At 36.1% G+C, this 26,889-nt stretch overlaps 2 non-coding genes across 2 annotated transcripts; one reads left to right on the top strand and one right to left on the bottom strand.

The window, feature by feature from the left end:
* Positions 1-1,453: 1,453 nt before the first annotated feature.
* On the bottom strand, positions 1,454-1,560 carry LOC131181195 (small nucleolar RNA R71). Its single transcript, XR_009149823.1, has one exon. It is a non-coding gene; the product is annotated as a small nucleolar RNA R71 (small nucleolar RNA).
* Positions 1,561-26,104: 24,544 nt separating this feature from the next.
* LOC131181052 (small nucleolar RNA R71) lies at positions 26,105-26,211 on the top strand. The gene has a single exon (XR_009149679.1). It is a non-coding gene; the product is annotated as a small nucleolar RNA R71 (small nucleolar RNA).
* Positions 26,212-26,889: the final 678 nt, after the last annotated feature.

The following is a 26,889-nucleotide window of genomic DNA, read 5'->3' as shown; positions in this document are numbered from 1 at the left end:
ACACCATTGTGGTGCATCAACCATGCGCACCATGGTGTTCATCATTTGTGCCGCCACCTTGGCTTTGCAACCAGCAATGAACTTTTGATCTCATGATCAAACACACAATTAAATCATATAAACATCAATCTAAATGGCAAATATAGTGGCTCTGATACTAATTGAAGGAACGGAAGCGTGAAAAACATAAGTTTATACCAATGAATTCAAAATTTTCACCTAGGGTCACATGCATCATGCAAGATTTATTTTTATCTATTTGATTTCAATGATAAACAACATATTAAAACGCTTCTGTTAACACCTATTCTATTCTAGTGAATGGTTAACACCTATTCTAGTGCATGGTTAACACCTAGCATAGCATGCCATGGACACCCAATTAGTAATAAGGTTTACCTTAAATGAACCTATAATCATATGTTACCATGCACTAGAATCTCTCTGTTACAAAATCCCAACTCAAATTTGGAGTCAAGGTTTATGTCAAACTCCATTTGCTATGAATATTATGTTCTCTTTTAATTCCAGTTCTTGATTAAAAGATTTTCTCATCAGAAACTCTTTTCTGAATAAATCTATCTGTCCTGGCTAGGAACTTGAAACATCAAGAATAATTAAATGAACATAGGATTTTATCTCTATTTACTTAGAGGAACAGATTCCATCTTGATCAACACCTACCTCCATATATAACTAGTAGGAGCCAACACATGCCCATATACCCATACACAGTACAAGTATGAAAGTAGTATTAAACTCAAACTACCTATATACAAGATAACTGTGCTATCTCAGGTCTAAAGATTATATGCACTGATATGATTTATGATAAAACATTGACAAGAGTAAACTTCATAAGTGTCACTGGTTCGGCCCACTTATCATTTATAAGTGCCTATCATGTTTGTTATATGGCATGAGACTCACCATTCCATCTTATTTATATCTCATATAAATAACTTGGGAACAAATATGAATACAATCTTTCTGGATAAGTCATGTCCTTATTATGAAGCATCCTCGATTGTGAACCTATTTATGATACTTTGTGCTAGAAATATTGTCACTCATATTCTTAACAACTTAAGAATAATATTTCTAACAAAATATCAATGGACCTTTTTTATTACACATAAATATATTATGTAAACGGAAAAGTGGAAATGCCTTTTAGTAATAAAAATATGTACAAGATACATACTAAATGATATGCTCTAGGGCATATTACTAACAAAATCCTCATTCTCATTTGAAGAAATTTTTGATGATATGTGGCACACAAAGGCAGCCTGGAGTTTCAGATGAAGTGATTCGGCTCACCTTATTTCCATTCTGTCTTCGAGATTCAGCATTAGAGTGGTATGACTCACTTCCACAAGCTACTATAACTACTTGGGAGCAACTATCTCAAGCTTTTCTATCTCAGTTTTTCCCACCTGGGAAGACTACTCATTTGAGGAATTTGATGATAGCTTTTAAGCCAAGGGATGATGAAACTTTGTATGAATCTTGGATGAGATTTAAGGAGCTTGAAAGGCAATGTCCTCATCATGAAATACCCAAATGGATGATTATTCAGAATTTCTACACCAGAGTTACTCCAGCCATAAGAAACACAATTGATTCACAAGCAGGAGGAGATTTCATGAGAATGACAAGTGAAGAATGCTATGATCTATTAGAGAAGATTGCTCATAATATCAATTTATGGGGAAATCCTAGAGCACTTGAGCCAAAGAAGGCTGGGATTTATGAACTTGACTCAGTTATCTATATGAATGCAAGATTTGATCAGTTGACTCAGCTTCTTAGTGATTTTTGCACAAAGGCAACAACCTCAACTCCTACAACTATGCAACAAGTTGCCTACACAGATGGAACTCAAAGTTATGGAGTTGATTACTCTTCTTATGGTGATGATTATTTGCAAGAACAAGCTGCTTATGTAGGAGGTTATCAACAGAAACCTATGGGAAATTCTTACTCTAATGTGAACAACTCAGCATGGAGACCACAACCAACTTTTGCTCAACAAGGTCAAAGCTCAAATTATGCTCATAACCAGTAGTATATGCAGTAGAATATACCTCAGTTTCAGCCTCAATTTCAGCCCACAAGGCAGCCACAACCTGGATATCAAGCAAGAGCACAACAATCCCTTGCACCTCATGAACCAAAGCCAACCTTGGAAAGCATTATGGAGAAATTTTTTGCTAAACAAAGCAAGATGAATAGCAAATTGGAGGAAGAAATGCAACACATGAGACAAACCATGGAGCAATTACAAGTCCACAATCGTATGTTGGAGACTCAATTGGCTCAACAAGCAAGCTCATCAGGAAGTAAATCCTGTGAGAAACTACCTAGCCAACCACAAAACCCTCATGAATAATGTAAGGTTGTGACCTTGAGAAGTGGTAAGAAAGTTGGTTAAGAGAGTGAAAACAAGAGAGAAGAAAAAGAGAGCACAAAAGAAGAGAATTCAGTTGAGAGGAAGAAAAATGAAAAAGAAGAAGAAAGCAAAAGTGAGCAAGATGAGGGAGAGAAACCATACATCCCACACAGGCCTTACAAGCCCACCCTTCCCTACCCTCAAAGATTCATCAAGCATAAGCTAGACAAACAATTTGGCAAATTCCTTGAAGTGCTAAAGAAGTTGTATATCAATGTGCCATTCACTGAGGCACTATCCCAAATGCCAAGTTATGCCAAGTTTTTGAAGAAGATTCTTACCAACAAGAGAAGGCTACAAGATTATGACACCATCAACTTGGGAGAGCAATTTAGTGCTATAATTCAGAAGAAGTTACCTCCCAAACTCAAAGATCCAGGTGTGTTTTCCATCCCTTGTCATATAGGTGATAATTGTGTGGCAAATGCCTTATGTGACCTTGCAGCTAGTGTCAGCCTAATGCCACTTTCAATAGATGAGAAGTTGAATATGGAAGAGTTGAAGCCCACAAACATGTATCTTTCATTGGCTGACCGTTCAATTAAGTATCCAGAAGGCATTATAGAAAATGTGCCTATCAAGGTTGGGAAATTCTACATTCCGGTGGACTTTGTCATTTTAGATATGGAAGAAGACACAAAAATTCCTATCTTATTGGGAAGACCCTTTTTGGCAACAGCTGATGCATTAATTGATGTAAAGGGTGAGAAATTGACACTTAGAGTGGGAGATGATCAAATGATATTCAACATCAATCCAGCCATGAAAAGGAAACATGAAGAAGTTGAGTCTTGTTTGCGGGTAGACATTATTGATGAGATTGTTCAAGAGCATTTCAGAAAAAGCTATCCACAAGACCCACTTGAAAATTGCTTAGTCCATGGTGGGAGCATTGATGATGACAATCATAACATAGCTGCTTTTGCACAACACTTGGAGAGCTCTCCACCACATCCTGAAGCCACAATTTTTCAGCTTAAAGAAGTGCAAACTTTGGAGATTAAACCACCATCATTAAAGGTAGAGGATGCCCCAAAGGTAGATCTTAAACCTCTTCCTTCCAACCTCAGGTATGCTTTTCTTGGACCAAATGGAACATATCCTGTTATAATTAATGCATCTTTAACTGATATTGAGATTGACAAATTATTGAGAGTTTTGAGAGAATATAGGAGAGTTTTGGGTTATACAATTGATGATATAAAGGGAATTAGTCCAACAGTCTGTATGCATAGAATTTTTCTAGAGCCAAATAGTAAACCTTCTATTGAACACCAAAGAAGATTGAATCCTACAATGAAGGATGTTGTGAAAAAGGAAATCCTGAAATTACTAGCTGCTGGAATTATTTACCCCATTTTTGATAGTGATTGGGTTAGTCCTATGCATGTTGTACCAAAAAAAGGTGGGGTGACAGTTGTTAAAAATGAGAATAATGAATTGATACCCACTAGAACTGTTACAGGCTGGAGAATGTGCATAGACTATAGGAAGTTGAACAATGCTACAAGAAAAGACCATTTTCCCCTTCCTTTTATGGATCAAATGTTAGAGAGATTAGCCAAGCATTCTTACTTTTGTTACTTAGATGGATATTCTGATTTCTTTCAAATTCCAATCCATCTTGATGACCAAGAAAAAAACTACCTTTACATGTCCCTATGGCACCTTTGCATATCGAAGGATGCCATTCGGATTGTGTAATGCGCCTACCACCTTTCAACGGTTCATTTGGTCATTTTCTAGGTTGGCAGTTTTAGTGACCCAAATTGTGCTAACAATTTGAATTAGTTAAAGGCAAAACTGGGTCAAGTGGTCTTCATGAAAAGTGTAGCCCTATGTCTAAGCTTTCCATTGATGAAATTTTAGGTCATTTGGACCAGTATAGAGAGAGTTATGGCTAAATGAATAGGCTGTTCATTTGGTCATTTTCTGGGTTTCAGTGTTTGGTCATCCGGGTTTGGGTAGAGAATTGGTCATCATTTTAACAGAATTTGGGTAGGGTTCCTTATTGAAAAATGAAGGTTTGGATGTCCCAAAACACCTCCAATTGGCCTCATACCAATTGGGGCAACACAAAGGGAGATATGGCAATAAAAACCTACTGGATTCAATAACAACACAACCTATAGAAAATTCACACTCCCAATTTCAATCTCCTCCTTCTTCCAAACTCCAAATAAGCATATATGGCACTTCTATAAGCATCAATCTCAACTCAACCAAGTCAATTTCAAGTATTTAAATAAAGTCCCCACATTATATACATAAACCCTAATTCCAATCACCCAATTTACACAAACTCAACTCTTTTACACTTCTTATCATATCAACTATTCAAACATCCTTATGGAACCATTTTTCATCATTTAAAAACAGCAAACCTCACAAGATTCATGGCTGCCAAAATTAGGGTTCTTCTATTTCTTTTTATTTGTTTTCATTTTCATGGAATACTCACTCATCTCATCATTCTTACAAGATTTAAAGAAGAGAGGGAGTGGTATTTTTGCACTTACCTTGTGACCCAACTTGCAAACTTCAATTTCTCTTCTTCAAATGGGTATCTAAAGCTTCCTTAGGGTGTGGGAAGTATTTTTAATGAGGAGTGTTATGAGTTTTGATGAGGAAATGAGGGAGAAATCAAGCTTGGAGCTTGAATGACAATGATGGAAATGAGGGACCAAGGGTGGGAGGCAACTTGAGGGAGAGAGAGAGAAAGAGTGGAGAAGAATATGGTGTTTGGTGGCTTTTGTCTCTTATGGCTATATATATATATATATATACATTTATGTGTACTTAAATTTTTTTTTTAAATGCCATAAGTCTTTTTATTTTCCTTTCTTTTCTTTTCTTTCCTTTTCTTCTTCTTTCCTAATTCAACTCATAATATTAATTTGTGTTAATTATTTTTATTCTCTAAATTTTATTTTGACATTTAGGTTAAAATTCACCTTTGGGGGTAATATAACCAAAATGCCCTTAGTAGTGCATATTGGGTTATTTTTAATATTTTTGTACCAATTTATAAATCCTCTAAACTTTAATTTGTTTTTCTCCAAATTTTTTCTATATTTTCTTAACATTTATTTCTTCAATTTATGCCTCCTCACTATAGTTTAGGTGTAGTTCTAGACATTTTGACTGTCCGAACAGACATTAGTCGTCGAAACAGTAAAATGTACAGACTACCTATGGTGAGGGCGTTACGATTCTTCCCCTCTAATAACAATTTCGTCCTTGAAATTTACCTAATGTGAAGAGCTGAGGGAACTGCTGCCTCATCATCTCCTCGCTCTCCCATCAGATTAATTTTAGAACCCTAGATTAAATCAAGAACGATTACACTAACCTCTTGATGCACTGCAGCGTGTCTGCGCCTTTGAGATTCGTCTTCAGGACACCAGATGTTGTCCCTCTAGCTTGTCCACACCAAGAACACCTATGGCAGTCCTTGAACAGCTTCTAAAGCCTTTTCTATTAATTAGAAATTCAAGTTCTGCCTTTTAAGAGATTAGAGATGTAAACAGGACACTAGAAACAATTCCTAGTGTTCTTAATTCAAGAGATTGATGGCTAATCTCTTTGAATTGATAAGAGATGAAGAAGAAGAGATAAAAACCCTCAAAGTGGCATGACAAAAGGAGTGTGGCTGCTGGTTGTATTTTATTTTCTCATAACAACACTTAAATAGCTAGGTTAACACATTAAACCCTTGCCACATGTCACCCTTTGATTAGCTCTAGGTTTAAGTGACCCAATCACATTGTGCCAAGTGTCAAACCCATATTTAATCTTGATTTTAATCATCTTACATGATTAAAAAACATTTGGCAAGCTTATGTGTTATGCCATGTGTCACCATCTCATGGTGCCACGTGTCACACTGTGAAATGACCAAAATGCCCCTGTGTCTTAATTTTGAGTTCTCAACCCAAAATAATTATTTTTCTTCTTCTAATTAATTTATATCAAATATAAATTAATTAATTAATCTCTATTAATTAATTTCTCATTAATTAAATTCATATTTAAACACTTTAAATATAAATTTAATTTATACTACACATCCAATAATCTAGATTTGGTTTCAAGTCATGCTAGGGACTTTGCAATTTAATTGCAAACCAAACCTATTTAATTAATCAATTAAACTCTTTAATTAATTAATTAAATCATATTTAAATAGGTGATAACTTGTGTATGTGTGTGACTTACTAGGCTCATCACTAATTGGCAATGAGACATGATATCAACTCTTAATATCATCAGAACTCTTTCTTACCATAAATGATTTCTCTAAATCATTTTATGAACCTCATAGACCATGGTTAACACCTAGCATAGCATGACATGGCCACCCAATTAGTAATAAGGTTTACCTTAAATGAACCTATAATCATATGTTACCATGCACTAGAATCTCTCTGTTACAAAATCCCAACTCAAGCTGGAGTCATGGTTTATGTCAAACTCCATTTGCTATGAATATTATGTTCTCTTTTAATTCCAGTTCTTGATTAAAAAGATTTTCTCATCAGAAACTCTTTTACGAATAAATCTATCATCTGGCAGAACTTAAAACATCAAGAACAATTAAATGAACATAGGATTTTATCTCTATTTACTTAGAGGAACAGATTCCATCTTGATCAACACCTACCTTCATATATAACTAGTAGGAGCCAACAGATGCCCATATACCCATACATAGTACAAGTATGAAAGAAGTATCAAACTCAAACTACCTATATACAAGATAACTGTGCTATCTCAGGTCTAAAGATTATATGCACTGATATGATTTATGACAAAACATTGACAAGAGTAAACTCCATGTGCTTGTCATAAGTGTCACTGGTTCGGCCTACTTATCATTTATAAGTGCCTATCATGTTTGTCATATGACATGAGACTCACCATTCCATCTTATTTATATCTCATATAAATAACTTGGGAACAAACATGAATACAATCTTTCTGGATAAGTCATGTCCTTATTATGAAGTATCCTCGATTGTGAACCTATATATGATACTTCGTGCTGGAAATATTGTCACTCATATTCTTAACAACTTAAGAATAATATTTCTAACAAAATATCAATGGACCTTTTCTATTACACATAAATATATTATGTAAATGGAAAAGTGGAAATTCCTTTTATTAATAAAAATATGTACAAGATACATACTAAATGATATGCTCTAGGGCATACTACTAACAATCTCCCACTAGCACTAGAGCCATTCATTACAATATCTTAGACCTATCTTCTCAAGATGTCGGTCTAACTGAGTCTGTGACATAGGCTTAGTGAATGGATCAGCTGGATTTTCAGCTGATGCTATTTTCTGCATGGTTATATCGCCTTGCCCAATTATATCTCTGATAATGTGGTAGTGCCTTTCTATGTGTTTGGATTTTGGGTGAGACCTTAGTTCCTTAGCCTGTATGACTACTCCATTGTTGTCACAGTGTAATGGAACTGCTGACTCAATGGAAGGAACTGCTGTCACGAAATTCTTTATCCAAACAGCTTCCTTTGCAGCATCTGATGCAGCAATATACTCAGCCTCTGTAGTAAAATCTGCAGTCGTGCTCTGTTTGGAACTCTTCCAACTGACTGCACCTCCATTACAAATTGTCGGCATATGACTTCTGTCTGTCCGATGCGACTTTCAAATTGTCTCTGATGAGTTTCACTTTTTCCTTTATTTGTCTCACTAAATCTGGGCCCACTACTTTCTCCTTACCCATTTCTGTCCTACAAGGGAGTTCTACATCTCCTCCCATACAATGCTTCATATGGAGCCATTTTTATACTGGCTTGGTATCTGTTGTTGTAAGCAAACTCTACCAAAGGAAGATAATTCTCCCAACTTCCTTCAAAATCAATGATACAGCTTCTCAACATATCCTCTAATACCTATTATGTGATTCACGTCATTTTTAGTAGTCTTTTAACATTTATAATAATTTACTAGGTTCTAAGGGTTACAGATCACCTGTTACATTGTCCATCCGTGCAGGGATGAAAAGCCATACTGAAGTGTAGTCGAGTGCCTAAAGACTCCTGTAGCCTCTTCCAAAACCTCGAAGTAAATCTCGGGTCTCGGTCAGATATGATCGATGTTGGCACTCCATGTAGCCGGACTATCTCATCTATGTAAATTTCTGCTAATCTCTCTAATGAGTAGTCGGTTCTAACTGGTAGGAAATGAGCTAACCTGGTCAATCTATCCACAATCACCCATATAGTATCATGCTTCCTCTGTGTCAATGGTAGCCCAGTCACAAAATCCATAGTAACGCGGTCCCATTTCCATTCTGGTATGGATATAGGTTGCAACAACCCTGATGGAACCTGATGCTCAGTCTTAACCTGCTGGCATGTCAAACATCTAGTCACAAAATCACCAATCTCTTTCTTCATTCCAGGCCACCAATAATGTGTTTTCAGGTCTTGGTACATCTTAGTACTTCCTGGGTGCATAACATGGAAGCTATTGTGTGCCTCTTTCAAGATATTCTTCTTCAGTTCCTCATCTCTTGGTACACATATTCTGCCTTTATAGTACAGGCACCCATCTCCTTTCAACTCATAATCAGTCTCCTTCCTCTCTTGAGTTCTGACCATAACAGTTAGCAACTTTTCATCCCTTAACTGTGCTTCTTGTATTTGCTGTAGCAAGTTTGGCTTTACAAGCAACTCAGCCATAAGTACCCCATCTTGTGCTAAAGACAATCGAGCATTCAATGCTCTTAAAGCCATCATGGACTTCCTGCTTAGGGCGTCAGCCACTACATTTGCCTTCCCAGGATGGTAGTCGATCACACAGTAATAGTCTTTAAGGAATTCAATCCATCTCCTCTGTCTCAGATTGAGTTCCTTCTGAGTTGGCAAGTACTTTGGACTCTTGTGATCAGTGTAGATGTAACACTTCTCACCATATAGGTAATGCCTCCATATCTTCAATGCAAATATTATTGCCGCCAATTCCAGATCATGAGCTGGATAGTTCTTTTCATGTGGCCTTAGCTGTCTAGAAGCATAGGCAACTATTTTCCCTTCCTGCATCAGAACAAACCCAAGCCCATTATGAGAGGCATCACTATAGATCACATAGTCTTTCTCTGACTCTGGTTGTGTCAATACTGGAGCTTCTGTAAGCATAGCCCTCAGCTTCTCAAAGCTAGTTTGACATTTATCATTCCCGTCAAACTTTGCATTCTTATGCAGTAACTTAATCAGTGGGGCTGCTATAAGGGATAATCCCTTCACAAATCTCCTGTAGTATCCAGTTAACCCCAAAAAGCTTTTGACTTTTGTTACATTTTTGGGAGGCTTCTATTCAACTATTGCTTCAATCTTCCTTGGATCTACCCTGATTCCATCTGTTGACACAATGTGTCCAAGAAAGGATATCTCATCCAACCAAAAGTCACACTTGGATAACTTGGCATACAACTGCTTTTCTCACAGTGTCTGTAGTACTACTCTCAAGTGTTCATCATGCTCCTCCCAGTTCTTAGAATACACCAATATATTATCTATAAAAACCACAACAAACCGATCCAAGTAAGGATAAAAGATGCAGTTCATTAGGTCCATGAAAGCTGCTGGTGCATTTGTTAGCCCAAATGGCATCACTAGGAACTCATAGTGTCCATACCGGGTCCTGAAAGCAGTTTTAGGAACATCTGTCTTCTTCACTCTCAACTGGTGATAGCCTGATCTGAGATCTATCTTGGAGAATACTCCAGCTCCCCTCAACTGATCAAACAGGTCATCTACCATAGGTAAAGGGTATTTGTTTTTCACAGTCACCTTATTCAGCTATCGGTAGTCTATACATAGCCGAAGGGTACCGTCCGTCTTCTTCACAAATAGCACTGGTGCTCCCTAGGGTGACACACTAGGGCGTATGAAGCCCTTGTCTAGTAGCTCTTGTAACTGAACTTTCAACTCTCTTAGTTCTGTAGGTACCGTCCTATATGGAGCAGTGGACATTGGCGCAATACCTAGCATAACCTCTATGGCAAACTCCACTTCTCTATAGGGTGGCAAACCCGGTAACTCTTTCGGAAACACATCCGGAAAATCACATGCAGTGGGGATCTCCTGCATGCTTGGGCTAGTCTTCCTGGTGTCAACCACATGTGCTAAGAAAGCCTCATAGCCCTTTCTTATCAATCTCCTGGCTGTTGTGGCTGATGTGATGGTGGAAAGACAACCCGTTCCTTCACCCACAACTGTAACCTCATCCCCATCTACTGTATATAGTGACATCCTCTTTAGCCGGCAATCTACCATCGCTTGATGATGTGATAACCAGTCCATACCCAATATCACATCGAACTCATGGAATGGTAGCTCAATCAAATCAACTAAAAACTCATACCCTTGTATTTTCAGAGGACAACCCTTGTAAACCTTTTTCACCATGACACTATGGCCTAAAGGGTTTGTAACTTGTATGTCCTCCTCTAGTTCCTCTACTTGTACCCCTCTATCAACTGGTGGTGTGATACACACATATGAATGTGTGGAACCCTGATCAATCAATGCACATTCTAGCATATCATAAAGGGAAAATGTACCTCTAATGACATCAGTTGGCTCTGGCTCATCTCGAGCTCTCATGGCATAAGCACGAGGTGCTACCCTAATCTCCTGCCTCTAGACTGTCTCTGCAGTAGGCCTCAGTGACAGATCTAGTCGGAACTCTGTCCGAATACTACTGTGGCGGCTGCTGATCTTTAGTACCTACGCGATGGAAAACCAACGCGCTAAGCATAATGCTTAGTGGTGCATAATTTATAATAACAATAATTAAACAATTGAATTAATATCTACAAATCATAATTTCTGAGTCTTTTACATTTTTATTGCTCTTTGGAAACAATTAACATTATCGAAATATTTCATAATTACTTATTGTATTTTAAGTCTTAATTAATTTTTTTTTATCAGTACCCAAGAAACCTATAACAAATTATAAAAGCTGGATTCATGGGTGTATACTGGTTAGACAACCATATGTCTATCAAGTATACGTCTGTCAGGCACGAGGCCAGCTGTCGGGCACGAGACCCGCTGTCAGGCTTGTAAAGCCAGAAATAAAGTAGGCACAATGGCCAGTAAGTAGGCATATAGCCTGTAGAACAATCATACCAGACATATATTGTCAGTTCATGATTTTCTTGGTAGGCAGTACTGCTATCTGTAGTCCTTAATTGATATACCAATTTATCCAAACTAAATAAATAAGTCTAGGTATACTATGGGCAATTAAACATTTTTAATTATTTTAGCACTATTCACTGTTACTATTTTCTGGTACTGTTCATTAGTACCATTAATTTCATATTAATAGGAATTTAGTCCCAATTTATATATTCATATCATTTTTAATATTTAATTATCCTTATGAGTATTTTAATTATCATATATAGTATTTTTCCCATGAACCTTTCTTTAGGTTCATGTTGATGTGTTATCTTTATCTAGGAATTTGACTAGGTTAGGATGTCTATTTAGTCATACTTCCTTCATAACAATTGCTCCTCTATGTTTAAACTTGAATTTCAGTTTTTGAATCACTGAATTTGGGGTTATAGAACTCAAGTTATAGTCAAAATACCATAACTGGTCCCTTTGCCTCTAAGCTGTCCAGAATTTATAATTCCTGGTCAATAAATTTTGACCAGTCATTTGATCATTTTATGGTCATTTTTAGACTTAGGTTCCTTCACAAGATATGTTCCTCTATGTCTTAGGGACTCCTAGGTACAATTTCATAATTTTTCAAGCTTGGTATAGTAAGTTATAGTCAATGTATTAACTTAGACTCTCAATCCTATAAAGGCAATAACCAAACTTTAGGGCAGTATGTTTGACCCTCCTTTTAGGGTCTTTACACTTAGAATTTGAAAAAGGTGTCTAAATCAATGTTGTAGCCCTAAGTATCATGTTTTCATATCATATTGGCACATCCCAAATGGAATTTCCTAGTGGGAGTTATGGTCAAATGAACACACGGGTATCAAATGGCATTATGGGTTCAACTTAATATTTTCCATATTTCAATTCCTAAATTTGGCTAATATTTTCCCTAGGATGCAATGGTTTCTAGAGCTTATTAAAAACATAAAAATTGTTGTGCTATGTCTTATAAAACTTTTGGCACTAGTTTCACTCAATTTGCAACTTTGGAGACCAAGTTATGGCATTTTTGCCAAAACTGGTCAAGCATACCAAAGGAACAGTATTTTGGATAATTTCTGGGTTAGCAGTTTTAGTGACCCAAATTGTGCTAACAATTTCAATTGGTTAAAGGCAAATTTGGGGCAAGTGGTCTTCATGAAACGTGTAGCACTATGTCTAAGCTTTGCATTGATGTAATTGTAGGTTATTTGGACTAGTATAGAGAGAGTTATGACCAAATGAACACGTACTATTCATTTAGTCATTTTCTGGGTTGGCAATTTTAGTGACCCAAATTATGCTAACATTTTGAATTGGTTAAAGGCAAAACTGGGTCAAGTGTTATGAAAAGTGTAGCCCTATGTCTAAGCTTTCCATTGATGTAATTGTAGGCCATTTGGACCAGTATAGAGAGAGTTATGACTAAATGAACACGTACTGTTCATTTGGTCATTTTCTGGGTTGGCAGTTTTAGTGACTCAAAATTTGCTAACAATTTGATTTGGTTAAAAGCAAAACTGGGTCAAGTGGTCTCCATGAAAAGTGTAGCCGTATGTCTAAGCTTTCCATTGATGTAATTTTAGGTCATTTGGACCAGTAGAGAGAGAGTTATGACCAAGTGAACACGTACTGTTCATTTGGTCATTTTCTGGGTTGACAGTTTTAGTGACTCAAATTATGCTAACAATTTGATTTGGTTAAAGGCAAAACTGGATCAAGTAGTCTTCATGAAAAGTGTAGCCCTATGTCTAAGCTTTCCATTGATGTAATTTTAGGTCATTTAGACTAGTATAGAGAGAGTTATGACTAAGTGAACACGTACTGTTCATTTGGTCATTTTCTAGGTTTGGTGCAGGGTATTCCGGATTTGGGTAGTATTTAGGTCAAGTTTTGAACAGAATTTGAGCATGGTTTCTTCATGGAAAATGGGCTATTTTGGGTCTAGTTTCACCTCCAATTGGCCTCATACCAATTGGAGTCACATAATTTCAGTTATGGCTCAAAACTCATGCTGGACTCATGAGTCCCAAAATCTGCAGAAAACAAGCACTCCCAATTTCAATTTCTTCCCTCTTTCTTACTTCAATTGGCATGCATAGCACTTCTATAAGCAACAATCTCAACTCAACCAAGTCGATTTCAAGCATTTACATAAAGTCCCCACATCATATACGTAAACCATAATCCAATCACCCAATTTATACAAACTCAACTCTTTTATACTTCTTATCATATCAACTATTCAAACATCCTTATGGAACCATTTTTTATCATTTAAAAACAGCAAACCTCACAAGATTTATGGCTACCAAAAATAGGGTTCTTCAATTCCTTTTTATTTGTTTTCATTTTCATGGAATGCTCACTCATCTTATCATTCTTGCAAGATTTAAAGAAGAGAGGGAGTGGTATTTTTGCACTTACCTTGTGACCCAGCTTGCAAACTTCAATTTCTCTTCTTCAAATGGGTATCTAAAGCTTCCTTACGGAGTGGGGAGAATTATTTGTGAAGAGAGTGATGTAGCAAATCCGCAAGTATACGGATCGTCTCAAGTAATAAAGTGATGAATCAAGTATCGTTCCCATAAGGATTTGCCATTTGAATACCAAACTATGAATGAAGCGATTATTTGGGCTATTGATTAATGAATAAATGGTAAATGTAAATAAGCAAGGTAAATTGATTAATCTAATTGGATTGGGTAAAGAGCAAAAAAATAAATTCTAGATCTAGTTTTCAATTAAACTAAATTAACAATGGGTAATTCAAATCAAAGTCTAATTATGTTAAAGGTGATTCCAGAGTTGGGGGTTTATGCATAAATTAATTGGGATTTGTCTTGGGTATTCCAATTTTAAGGGAAAAATAGAGTTTGAAGGAAATTGATTCTAAATTCCTTTGATATCTTTTTCAAGCAAACCAAAGTGTGTTCTAAAATAACCAAACCTACTTTCGTATGTTATTTGATTACTTTAAAACCCATTAAGTTTTGTAACCAATCATTAATTCCTCTTAAAATCCTAGTTTATTTCTAAATCTAGGTGATTTTAAATTCCAATCCTTGATTATCTATCAATGACTTTCACCTTTTGGTCCTTCAATCAAAGATTAACACAATACCCAATGGGTACCAACATTAGGTAAGTAAATCAAGCACACAAGGAAGGAATCAAAACTCGTATTTATGTAAAATAAGAAAATACCCAGTCCAAATCCACAAATTAATCTAAAACATATTTTCCAACTCTGAAATCTAAAGAGTTTACTCACTCATAATGGTATTTACAAGAAAGATTGATGGAAAAGTAAAGAAAAACATGATAAGAGGACTAAAATAGAAAAACCCAGGTAGAAGAATCTAAAACTCTGGTTTCTGGAGCTCCAAAAATGGTTGCAGCAGCTCCTCCACAGAAAATGGCATCTCCTCCTCTCTCTCTATTTATATTTTTTTTTCTTTTTGTTTTCTCCCCCTTTTCCTCTTATGGCAAAAGCTAGGAAATGATGAATTTATATGGTCCCAAAAAGTTGCCCTAAAAGTAAATAAGAGCCAAGGAGTGGATAGGAAATAAGGTGTAAAATTATCCAAGTCAGCAGCATTATTCACGTTCTGAGCAGTCTGCTTAGGGGCTTAAACCTAAGTAGCTTCTTAGCAAATTTCAGCCTCTGGTCACATTGTTTGCTTAAGGTTAAGCAGACCCTCAGCAAATCTCGGCAGACTTGGAGTAAAATGGACTTTTCTGCTCATGCTTGACTTCCAGCTTGACTTGTGCTGCACCTTAAGCACTGGCGCTTTACCCTAAGCAGGATCTTAAGCAATTCTCGGCAAGTTGTGGAGTAAAAGCTTGAATGTGTAGGATTTAAGCCGTGCTTGACTTTCAGCTTGAACAGGCTTAAGGTTAAGCTTATATGACATACCTTAAGCAACATTATAAGCAAAGTCTTAAGCAAATTTCGGCTAACTTGCTCTTTCAAAGCTTGATTTCTTCAACTTTCCTCCATGCTTAAAGAATTCCAAATTTCTTCAAATCACTTCCTAATGCACTCATTGATCTTTGATTTGCCACAAGATCCTATCAAAAACAACAAAATTACAAAAATCAAATATAAAGTATTTAAATTTAACAAATAAGCTAAAATAAAGCTAAAAACATAAAATATACTAAAATATAAGGGCAAAATGAATGCAAAACTACCCTAAAATGCCTATATGAAATGAGTATAACAAATTCCCCCAAACTCAAACCTTTGCTTGTCCTCAAGAAAATTAAAAACAATCAATGCAATTTGGGGTACCTTACCTTAAATTTATGAAAATTACTTATCCAAACTCTCAAGCTTACTTTTAGCCACCAACAAACCATATACCCACTTTCAAGATGCAAAGAATTCAATCCTTACCAAAGTTATCACCGCTTAGCCTTGGGTCAATTATCTATATTATCAAGCCCAAACCAATCAATCACAAAGAATAATCATGCCTATAGTCTCACTTTCAAGATGCAAAGAATTCAATCCTTACCAAAGTTATCACCGCTTAGCCTTGGGTCAATTATCCATATTATCAAGCCCAAACCAATCAATCACAAAGAATAATCATGCCTAAATAGACTATAGGATAATCCACAAACTACAGTGTCTCAAATAATGATGGAAGTAAATGAATGGATTAATGATATCACAATCCCATAGGCAATTCTCCTATTTCAATCTTCACTAATGTAGCAAAACACCATCAAAAGATCAAAAGGACTTTCAAGGGTTGTAATGGGGCCAAGGGGGTGATAATGTAGCTAACAAGGAAAGGATAAAGATAACAAAATATGAGAATAGTTAAATTATTAAAAGATCAAGACACACAAAATTTTTTTTCTCTTTTTTTTTTTTTGAATCAAATAGGGGAAGGAACTTTACAACTATTCACCAATGCTAGCATATAATTTTAAAGCTTTTAGAGGGACTACATAAATAACATTGACTTTGAATTATAATTGTCCCTTTCAATTCACCCCCAAACTCATTTCTTTGTGTACTTGGGTGGTGAATTACTTTACATACCATAATTGAATTTGCTAGCTTTTTTTTTTATGTTGAATCACTTCTCCCAACTAATTATTATTATTATTATTATTATTATTATTATTATTATTATTATTTTTAAGTGTATCTATCACTCAAAGAATTATTCTCATGGAGGATAAGTAAGTGTTTGGGTTTATGGCTAGGCATTAATGTGGGTTCCAAAGAAATAAGAGGGATAAATGTAGGCTCAAATTAGTTTCAAAGGGAAATTTTGAAGTGAGCTTGGCTAAGGCTAAAATATGGGTTTAAAATTCAAAGAATGCCTAGATCATTTCTTTCTCAAGTGCATGCTATGATTTCGCCTTGTAAGGTTTAGAAAGATTATTCCAGGATTGGTGAGACATCAATTAGCTACTTCTCACCCTAGAGTTTTCTCTAAGCACTCAAAGTCAATGCAATTGATTGGGTGACCCTTGGCTAAGAAGATATAAACTAAAGCAAGAATCTAATAACTTTGTACCTATCTAGAACTTTCAATTCATCAAACCCTTCTAAAAGTAAGCTTAATTGCTCTTCAAAGCAATTTTCAATCCTCTAAGGACAAGGTAAAAAAATTATTTTTATGATATGCATGATCCTAAAATGAATGCATAAATCAAATTAAAACTAAGTGTAATCTATATGAAAACTATATGCAAATGTATGTGTATGAGTATAGACATGTGTGTGGTATATGTAAAAGTGTATGGATTATCTATATATGAATGAATGAAATGCAATAAATGAATGAATGAAAATTTTAAAGAAAATTTTAAAAATTTTGCAAAAATTTTGCCCTCACCCCCAAACTCAAATGAAACATTGTCCTCAATGTCGAAAATGAATGCAAAGATGGGAAAAATTGTGTGAACTAATCAATTAATGAAATATATGCAATTGGGGATTAAATCAATATAAGCTCAAGTATTTCAAAATTAGCTCAAAATGATATTAACAATGAAGCTTTAGAGAGAAAAATGTGAAAAAGTATTCCAAATGTATGAATTTACACTGCTTAATATGTTGCTTAAGATTAAGCTTAAGATTAAGCAAGATCTGCATAAGGTTAGGCAAGATCTTAAGCTCTGGGAACATGCTAAAAAAAATATAGAAAGCACTGTAAGTGATTCAGTACCTCATGATAAAATGAAACAGATTTGGCTGAAGGTAAACTATGCCACTCATTAATATCTACAAAATTAGAACTGAATAAAGTAGAAAATGCAAAGATAATATGTACTAAGATGGAAAATAGGAGTATTCAGAAAAGAACTAGATTCACTACTGCAAAATCATACAGGATAATAAAATAGGAGAGAATAAGCTAAACAAAATATGTAAGTGTGAGGACAACCATAAAATAAGATAAATCACATCTGTTACCAAAGTTTGAAGTTTAACAAATAAAAGATAAAATGAAACCAAAGACTAAAGTAAACACAAGAACAAATACAGAAATAGAAACTTGTTAAACTAAATAAACTGCTGCTACTGCTTTTGCTGTCAAGGCTTTGTTGCTGCTTCAGGTTCTGCAGTAGTTTCATTGTAATCTGAAGCTTCAGAAGCAGTCTCCAAATTTTCTGTGAGTTCTTTCATTTCCTGGAGCATGTCTTGGTCCCAATGATATAAATTGTTATAAGATTGGGCCAATTTGTTGTAGAGCTCCAACATTTGAAGTTGTTGCTACTGCTGCTTCTTTTTAAGAGATGAAAATCTCTTTTTAAGTTTCTTTTCTAGCTTCTTCTTTTGGTTGACCTGCTACTGACCCATGGTATCAATTTTAACTTCTAAGCTCTTCAAGGTTGCAAGGATATCTATGGTGTCAGGTGAGGGAACAGATGGTTGGGTAGTGAAGCTGGCTACTTTGGATTCCAAGGATCTTAGGAGGGATAAAATATCTGCTGAAAACTGCTGGGCAGTGGCTGTTTGAGGTTCTGCTAGTGCAAAGGCACTTGGTTCTGCAGTACCACTGGCATAAGCATGCTACTGTAACAAAACATAAGTATGTCCTACTTTCTCATAAAGATCCTTGTGTAGCAACATTGTGCTGTCTATAAAGGATTCACCAGACACTGGCAGTAGCTTATATAGACTAGCATCAAAGCTAAATGAATTGGCTATGGTAGTTATATAGCCTCCAAAAACTATGCTACCTGTGGTATGCCTTGTGACAGTTTGGTGCCAATGAGTAGCTAGGAAATGGCCTGTGCTAACTTGTTTTCTCTCCTTGATGCACCACAAGAAAAATAAGTCTCCAGCACCCACAATGTTGTTACTATGTCCCTTTCCTAAAACAGTGTAAGAGATAAATCTATGGAGGTATTTCAACACAGGATCTACTATCCTAGAGGCTTTTGCTGTCCTCTGTCTGTAATAACCCCCATAAGGTGCAATTTCTTTCCAGAACTGAACAGGGTCATAAATGGTTTGTTGCCACTCAATACTTTTATAGCCCGAACCCTGAAAACCAAAAATTTCACTTATAGAATATATGTCTAACTCCCTATCAATGCTAGCACATCGAAAATAGATCACATCCTTATGCTCAGGAACTGTTGGTTTGAAATTCAGCCTTAAGGAACTCAAAAATTCCAAGGTCAAATCTTTGTACACTGGTTCCCTAATCCTAGCAAACTTAGTCCAGTGGACAACATCTAAATAAGCAAATACAGAGTCATAAATGCCTAGCTCTTTTAAAATCTGCTCATCCATATATTTGTTTGCTGAAATAGGCTTAGGAGCTAAACTCTCATAAGCATTTTTCATATCCATGTCTTTAAAAGCCCAAGGTAATGGAGAAAGTACCTCCTCTATATCATTGGCAGATGATGCAAGTGCTGCTGGGGCAGTGGCAGGCTGGGGAGAGTCTAAGGGTGACTTACAAGGATTTGAACCACTGGTGATGAAATTTGCGATGAGGACCTAGTTCTTTTACTGACTAGTTCAGAGGGAAGTTGAAGTGGAGAGTTTAAGTCCAAAGGAATAGAGGGGTTTCCTTTTCTTTTTCCGACTGTGGCTTTCTTGGGTCTACCGGCAGCCATTTTGGTTTTACCTTTAGATTTGGTTTGAGTTGCACGAGTTGGACATTGGTTCTTGAATCTGAGTTTCAAAAATGGGTGCTTCATTTTGTGGTTCATTTTGTGGCGAGAGAGGGGTTGGCGGAATGAGGGTTGGTGTTTGGTTTTGGGGTAGTGGTGGTGTTTGCGGTGGAGGCTGGGATGGCAGCGGCAGACTGGGACTGGGGTTAGGGTTCGCAGAAAGTGAAGATGGAGTAGCCATTTTCGATTTAACAGAGCATTTGGATTTTCTGGGTTTGTGGGTAGACCACATCTTGGTTCTCACCATTTAATGAAGAGAAATAAACTCTTCAGCTTCCCTAGAATGGCCGAAAAAAATGGTGGAGGGGGGGGTGGAATAGTGCTTTGGTTTATCGGGAGTGAGGGCGAGGGGTTCATAAAAAAGGGCGAAAATTTTGGGGCTTTTTAAAATGTAGGGCAGACATTTGGTAATTTGGGTTATGCTTGGGTTAAGCAGAAATTTGCTTAGGGTTCAACAGAATTTGCATTGGTTACAGCTTAGGGTAAACAACATCATTAGCAAGTTTCGGCATGTTTTGAAAAAATTTGTGATTTTACTTACCAAAAACAGTCCAAATGATATGGAATGCTATCATGACCCTCATCAATTACCAAATACACACAAACACCATAAAATTGAGGAATTTAAGCTCATCATCTCTTAGAAACTTATCAAACATAACATAACCATGAAGGGATTGAAAGGCAAACAGCTTAAATTAGGCATGGATTGTAATTACCTTTCTGTAAACCCAACGAAATGGTTTTATTTCCAAGCTTATGCCCAAAGCACATTTTCAGCAGCATTTGAGACAAGTTCCAAACATTCAAAAATTACAGAAAAGACATAGAAATTGACTTCTTAAGCAGCATGAACATTAGCGTGAACAGTAACAAAAATTAGCAGACTACAAAAACTAGCAGCAATTCAAACAAAAACATGCAAATTCTAACAGACTACAAAAACTATATGTATACTAAAAGGTAAAACTTTACAAACACTATTTTTGCACTGTAATAAAGCTCACATTAGTCCTAAATATCAAAATTGATCCTCATTCAAGTTGCATTTCACAGAATTTACACAAGACACAAAATCAAATATGTGCTATCAAGTAGATTGCAATATCAGTAATTTAGCATAAGTTTAAAGGTGTTACTGTTCACAGGTACTAGATAAAGTGCAGAATTTTGCTTTATACTTGCCCCCTTTCAATTCTTTCTTTTTGCTACAAGTGTCAATTTGCCCAATCTTCATGAATGAGCTACAAAAGATAAACAACTGTCACTTTTGAGTTTAATGAGGGTAAAAACTAAAATGAGATGAAATAGAAGATTAATAAACTACAAAAGGATATGTTTGGGTTGCCTCCCAAGAAGCGCTTGTTTAAGGTCTTAAGCTTGACCTTCCACTCCAAATCACCTAAATATCCCCAATTGGGGAACTAAGCCATGAAACCTCTACAGCCTTTTATGTGGGTTCTCCAACAATATAATGCTTTAATATCTGCCCATTAACTTTGAAAGTCTTTGAGGTTTCATTCCCTATTTTAACAGCTTCATAGGGATATACTTTTATAACAGTGTAAGGCCCTGACCATCTTGACTTTAATTTTCCGGGAAATAACCTTAACCTAGAATTATATAAGAGAACAACATCCCCTTCCTGAAATTCTTTCCTCCTAATATGCTTATCATGCCATCTCTTAGTTCTTTCCTTGTAAAGCTTGGCATTTTCATAAGCATCCAATCTAAGTTCCTCAAGTTCATTTAGTTGCAGCATTCTTTTTTCTCCTACAGTTTTTAAGTCAAAATTCAGTGTCCTTATGGGCCAATATGCTCTATGCTCCAACTCCAAAGGTAAATGACAAGCTTTCCCATAAACCAATCTAAATGGGGTGGTGCCAATAGGAGTTTTAAAAGTCATTCTATAGGCCCAAAGAGCATCATCTAACTTTAGTGACCAATCTTTCCTTGAACTATTCACTTTAGTCTCAAGAATTCTTTTCAACTCTCTATTTGAGATCTCCACTTGACCACTAGTTTGTGGATGGTAGGGTGTTGCAACCTTATGCTTTACTCCATATTTTTGTAATAATCTCTCAAATTGATGGTTGCAAAAATGAGAATCTCCATCACTTATAATGGCACGTGGAGTTCCAAATCTTGTAAAAATAAACTTTTTAAGGAATTTAATCACAACTCTAACATCATTAGTTGGAGATGGTATAGCTTCAACCCATTTGCTCACATAATCAACCCCAACTAAAATGTATTTGTGTCCAAAGGATGATGGAAAAGGTCCCATGAAATCAATGCCCCACACATCAAATAGTTCCACTTCCAATATATTTTGGAGGGGTATTTCATCTCTTTTTGAGATATTACCCATCCTTTGACACCTATCACATGCATTTACAAACTTTCTCACATCTTTAAACATAAGTGGCCAAAAGAACCCTGCTTGAAGAACTTTTCCTGCAGTCTTTGTTACACTCATATGACCCCTATAAAGTGAAGAATGGCAATCTTTAATAACATTCCCTATCTCCTCATCAGCTAAACATCTTCTAATCAACCCATCTCCACATCTCTTAAACAAAAATGGCTCTTCCCAATCGTAATCCTTCACATCAAAAAGAAATTTCTTCTTTTGCTGCCATGTTAGGTCAGGTGGAAGGATTCCACACACCAAATAGTTCACGAAATCTGCATACCAAGGGGTTTTTGCACTCATGATTACTAACAGTTGCTCATCAGGAAAATAATCATCTATTGGGAGCTCTTTTCCCAAATTATCTCCTTGTTCTTGCCTCAATCTAGACAGATGATCTGCTACTACATTTTCTACTCCTTTCTTGTCTTTAATTTCCAAGTCAAACTCTTGAAGGAGTAGCACCCACCTTATCAATCTAGGTTTGGCCTCTTTTTTCATAAGGAGATATTTGATAGCTGCATGATCTGTGTACACTATTACCTTAGACCCCATAAGATAAGACCTGAATTTATCTACTGCAAATACCACTGCCAAAAACTCTTTCTCTGTAGTAGAGTAATTTATTTGAGCCTCATCTAAGGTTCTACTTGCATAGTATATTGCATACACCTTCTTATCTCTCCTTTGTCCCAAAACAGCCCCAATGGCATAATCGCTAGCATCGCACATTAACTCAAAAGGTAATGACCAATCGGGTGGCTGCATAATAGGAGCAGATATCAAAGCTTCCTTTATCCTGCAAAAAGCGTTCATACAATTAGTGTCAAAATGAAATTCCACATCTTTGCTCAATAAATTGGTAAGAGGCTTAGAAATCTTAGAGAAATCCTTGATGAATCTCCTGTAAAATCCAGCATGCCCCAAGAAACTCCTCACTCGCTTCACGGATGTTGGGGGTGGCATTTTCTCAATAATTTCTACCTTTGCTTTATCCACCTCAATACCCCTGTTTGACATAAGATGTCCCAAAACAATTCCCTCTTGTACCATAAAATGGCACTTTTCCCAATTCAAAACTAAATTGAACTCTTCACATCTCTGCAAAACTTTAGTTAAGTTAGATAAGCATTCATCAAAAGATTTACCATACATAGAAAAATCATCCATGAACACTTCCATAATATCCTCAATCATATCAGAAAATATGGACATCATACATCTTTGAAATGTAGTAGGGGCATTACATAGTCCAAATGGCATCCTTCGATATGCAAAGGTACCATAAGCACATGTGAAGTTAGTTTTATCCTGATCATCCGAGTGAATAGGGATCTGAAAGAACCCTAAATAGCCATCCAAATAGCAAAAATAAGAATGATGAGCTAGTCTCTCAAGCATCTGATCTATAAATGGTAATGGAAAATGGTCCTTTCTAGTTGCATTATTCAACTTCCTATAGTCTATACACATTCTCCATACAGTTACAGTCCTTGTAGGTATTAGTTCATCATTTTCATTTTTTACTACTATGATGCCCCCCTTTTTGGGTACAACATGAATTGGACTTACCCAATTACTGTCAGAAACAGGATAAATGATACCTGCATCAACCAATTTCAAAATTTCCTTTTTCACAACCTCTTTCATATTTGGATTCAATCTCCTCTGTGACTCTCGAGAGGTTTTATGATTATTTTCCAACAAAATTCGATGCATGCACACAGAAGGATGTATTCCTTTAATATCATCAATGGTATAACCGATTATCCTTCTATGCTTTCTAAGAACTCTTAATAATTTTTCAACTTCACAATCATTCAGTTTAGCACTAACAATTACAGGATATGTAGAATTTTGACCTAGAAAAGCATACCTGAGATTTGTTAGAAGAGGTTTCAACTCTACCTTCGGTGCTTCACTTTTTTCAGGCTTTGATGATGAAGTTGTATCTTGCTTTAAATCCCCAATCTTCTCAGTATCAGCCATAGGCAAAGGTGGATTTCCTTCCAAGATTGTAGCATATTCTGTAGCTTCTTCAATCTCATCCCCTTTTTTGATGTTATAAACCAAACAAGCTTCTAAAGGATCTTCAGGATGTTGCTTTTTGAGCACTTCTCTGATCTCTTCATCTATCACATCAATTCTCAAGCATGAATTTGAATCATCTTTCTTTTTCATTGCTTAAAACAAATTAAATTCAACTTTTTCTTCCCCAACTTCTAATGTAAGCCTTCCATTTTTTACATCATTCACAGCTCCAGCACTAGCAAGGAAAGGTCTACCAAGAATAATAGGAATGTGTACATCCTCCTCCATCTCCAATACCACAAAATCTACTGGTATGAAAAATTTTCCAACTTTCAGAGGAACATTCTCAATTACCCCAATTGGAAATTTAATAGACCTATCTGCTAACTATAGTGAAATGGTAGTAGGCTTCATTTCTCCAATCTTCACTTTCTCATAGATAGACAATGGCATTAGAGTAACCCTAGCTCCAAGATCACATAAAGCCTTATCTATACTGATATCCCCAATGTGACATGGTATGGAAAAACTTCCAAGATCTTTCAGTTTGGGTGGAAGCTTATTTTGCAAAGTAGCACTGCTTTCTTCTGTGAGAGCTACGGTCTCAAATTCCTCCAATTTCTTCTTATTAGATAAAATCTCCTTCAAAAATTTAGCATATGAAGGCATTTGTGCTAAGGCATCAGTGAAAGGAATAGTCACATGCAAAGACTTCAATACCTCCAAAAACTTCCCAAATTGTTTATCCAATTTCGCTTTCTGGAACCTTTGTGGGAATGGTAAAGGTGGCATGTAGGCTTTAGGTGCTACATATTTAGGTTCTTCCTCTTTGTTCTCTCTCTCCTTACTTCCTTTTTCTTCCATTGAATTTTCTTTCTCAGCTTCAATTCTAAGTTCAACTTCAGTTTGTTCATCTCCTTCTCTGTTTTTCTCTTCTTCAATTTTCTCTTCAATCTTTTTATCTCCATTCTCCAATATTTTTCCACTTCTCAATGTAATAGCCTTGCAATGCTCCCTTGAATTTTCTGGCTGGTTAGGGAGCTTCCCAAATGCTTTGTTATTTGAAGAGCTAGCTTGTTGAGCTATTTGATTTTCTAACATCTTGTTGTGTGTTGCCATTTGATCTACTTTAGATGCTAATTGAGAAATCATATCTTGTTGACGTTGATGGCTCACAAGTAGAGTCTCAATCATAGCTTCTAATCTAGCTGTCTTGTTTGGTTGTGCTTGTTGTGGTAGAGGTGGAGCAGGTGCATTTTGAGGTTTAGGAATTCCAAGAGGACCTCTATTCTGCTGAAAATTCTGATTTTGTTGATACTCAGAAGGTTGCTGAAAATTTTGATGTTGTCCTTATCTACCTCCCCAAGAGAAATTGGGGTGGTTTCTCCATGCTGGATTATAAGTTGCAGAAAATGGGTTACCACCTGGTCTTTGATTGTAGTTCCCCACATAATCCACTTGCTCACTTGAAAAATCTTGATTAAATGCAGAAAAATCAGCTGCACAACTGACATTTGCAGCTCCAACTTCTACTGAATTACTAGAACCTCTAGCTGAAGAATCTACTTTCATGCTTAGCTTATCCATCTTCCTTGTCAAAGCATCAAACTTAGCATTAATCATATTCATAGCATCAAGCTCAAACATACCAGCTGGTTTCTTGATCTCATTGCTCTCACAACTCCATTGGTAGTTGTTCTATGCAATTTTATCAAGAGCAGAAAAAACTTCATCTTTAGATTTCTCCATAAGAACACCTCCAGAAGATGCATCAATTGTACTTCTAATAGCTGGTGAAACTCCATTGTAAAAGTGTTGAACAAGCATCCACTTAGGAATCCCATGATGTGGACATCTCCTTTGCAAATCCTTGTACCTCTCCCATGCTTCATGCAAGCTCTCATCATCTCTAGGTTTGAAAGAAGTTAGCTCATTTCTTAGCTTAGCTATCTTGCTTGGTGGAAAATATTGAGCTAAAAATGTTTGAGAAAGTTAATCCCATGTTGTGATGGAACCCGGTGGCAAAGAATGTAACCACTCTCTAGCTTGGTCCTTCAAAGAAAAAGGAAATAATCTGAGTCGAATTGCATCATCAGAAACTCCACTTATCTTCAATATATTGCTGATCTCAAGAAAGTGTGCTAGACGCACATGTGGACTTTCACTTGGACTTCTCTCAAATTGTGATTGTTGTACCATCTGACAGAGTGCAGGCTTCAGTTCAAAATTATTAGCTTCTACTCTTGGTCTTGTGATACTTAGCATGAAATCCCTAATGTTAGGATAGGCATGATCATTCACAGAGTAGTTGTTGTTGTTGTTGGCCATTTCTTCTTGTAATTGCTCTTGCTCTTGTGCTCTTTCTTGTTGTTGTTGAGCTTTAATTTCAGCTTTCTCCTCTTAGATTCTGCTCTTAAAGTTTTTGTTGTCTTTTCTATTTCTGGATCAAAGAATAAATTGATTTCTTCACTTTTTGTCCTTCTCATAAAATAAAGTACCTGAAAAACAAAATAAACAAATTCTCAAAGTAAAATGGTAAAAAGAAAATAAAATAAAATACCCAAATTAACCAAACAAACAATTGTTCAATATCAAACAAAAATCAAATCCCCGGCAACGGCG

This window comes from Hevea brasiliensis, chromosome 6, assembly GCF_030052815.1.
Source record: "Hevea brasiliensis isolate MT/VB/25A 57/8 chromosome 6, ASM3005281v1, whole genome shotgun sequence".
NCBI lineage: Eukaryota > Viridiplantae > Streptophyta > Magnoliopsida > Malpighiales > Euphorbiaceae > Hevea > Hevea brasiliensis.
The sequence above is the reverse complement of the archived record's forward strand: the minus strand, read 5'-3'. Positions and strand labels throughout refer to the sequence as shown.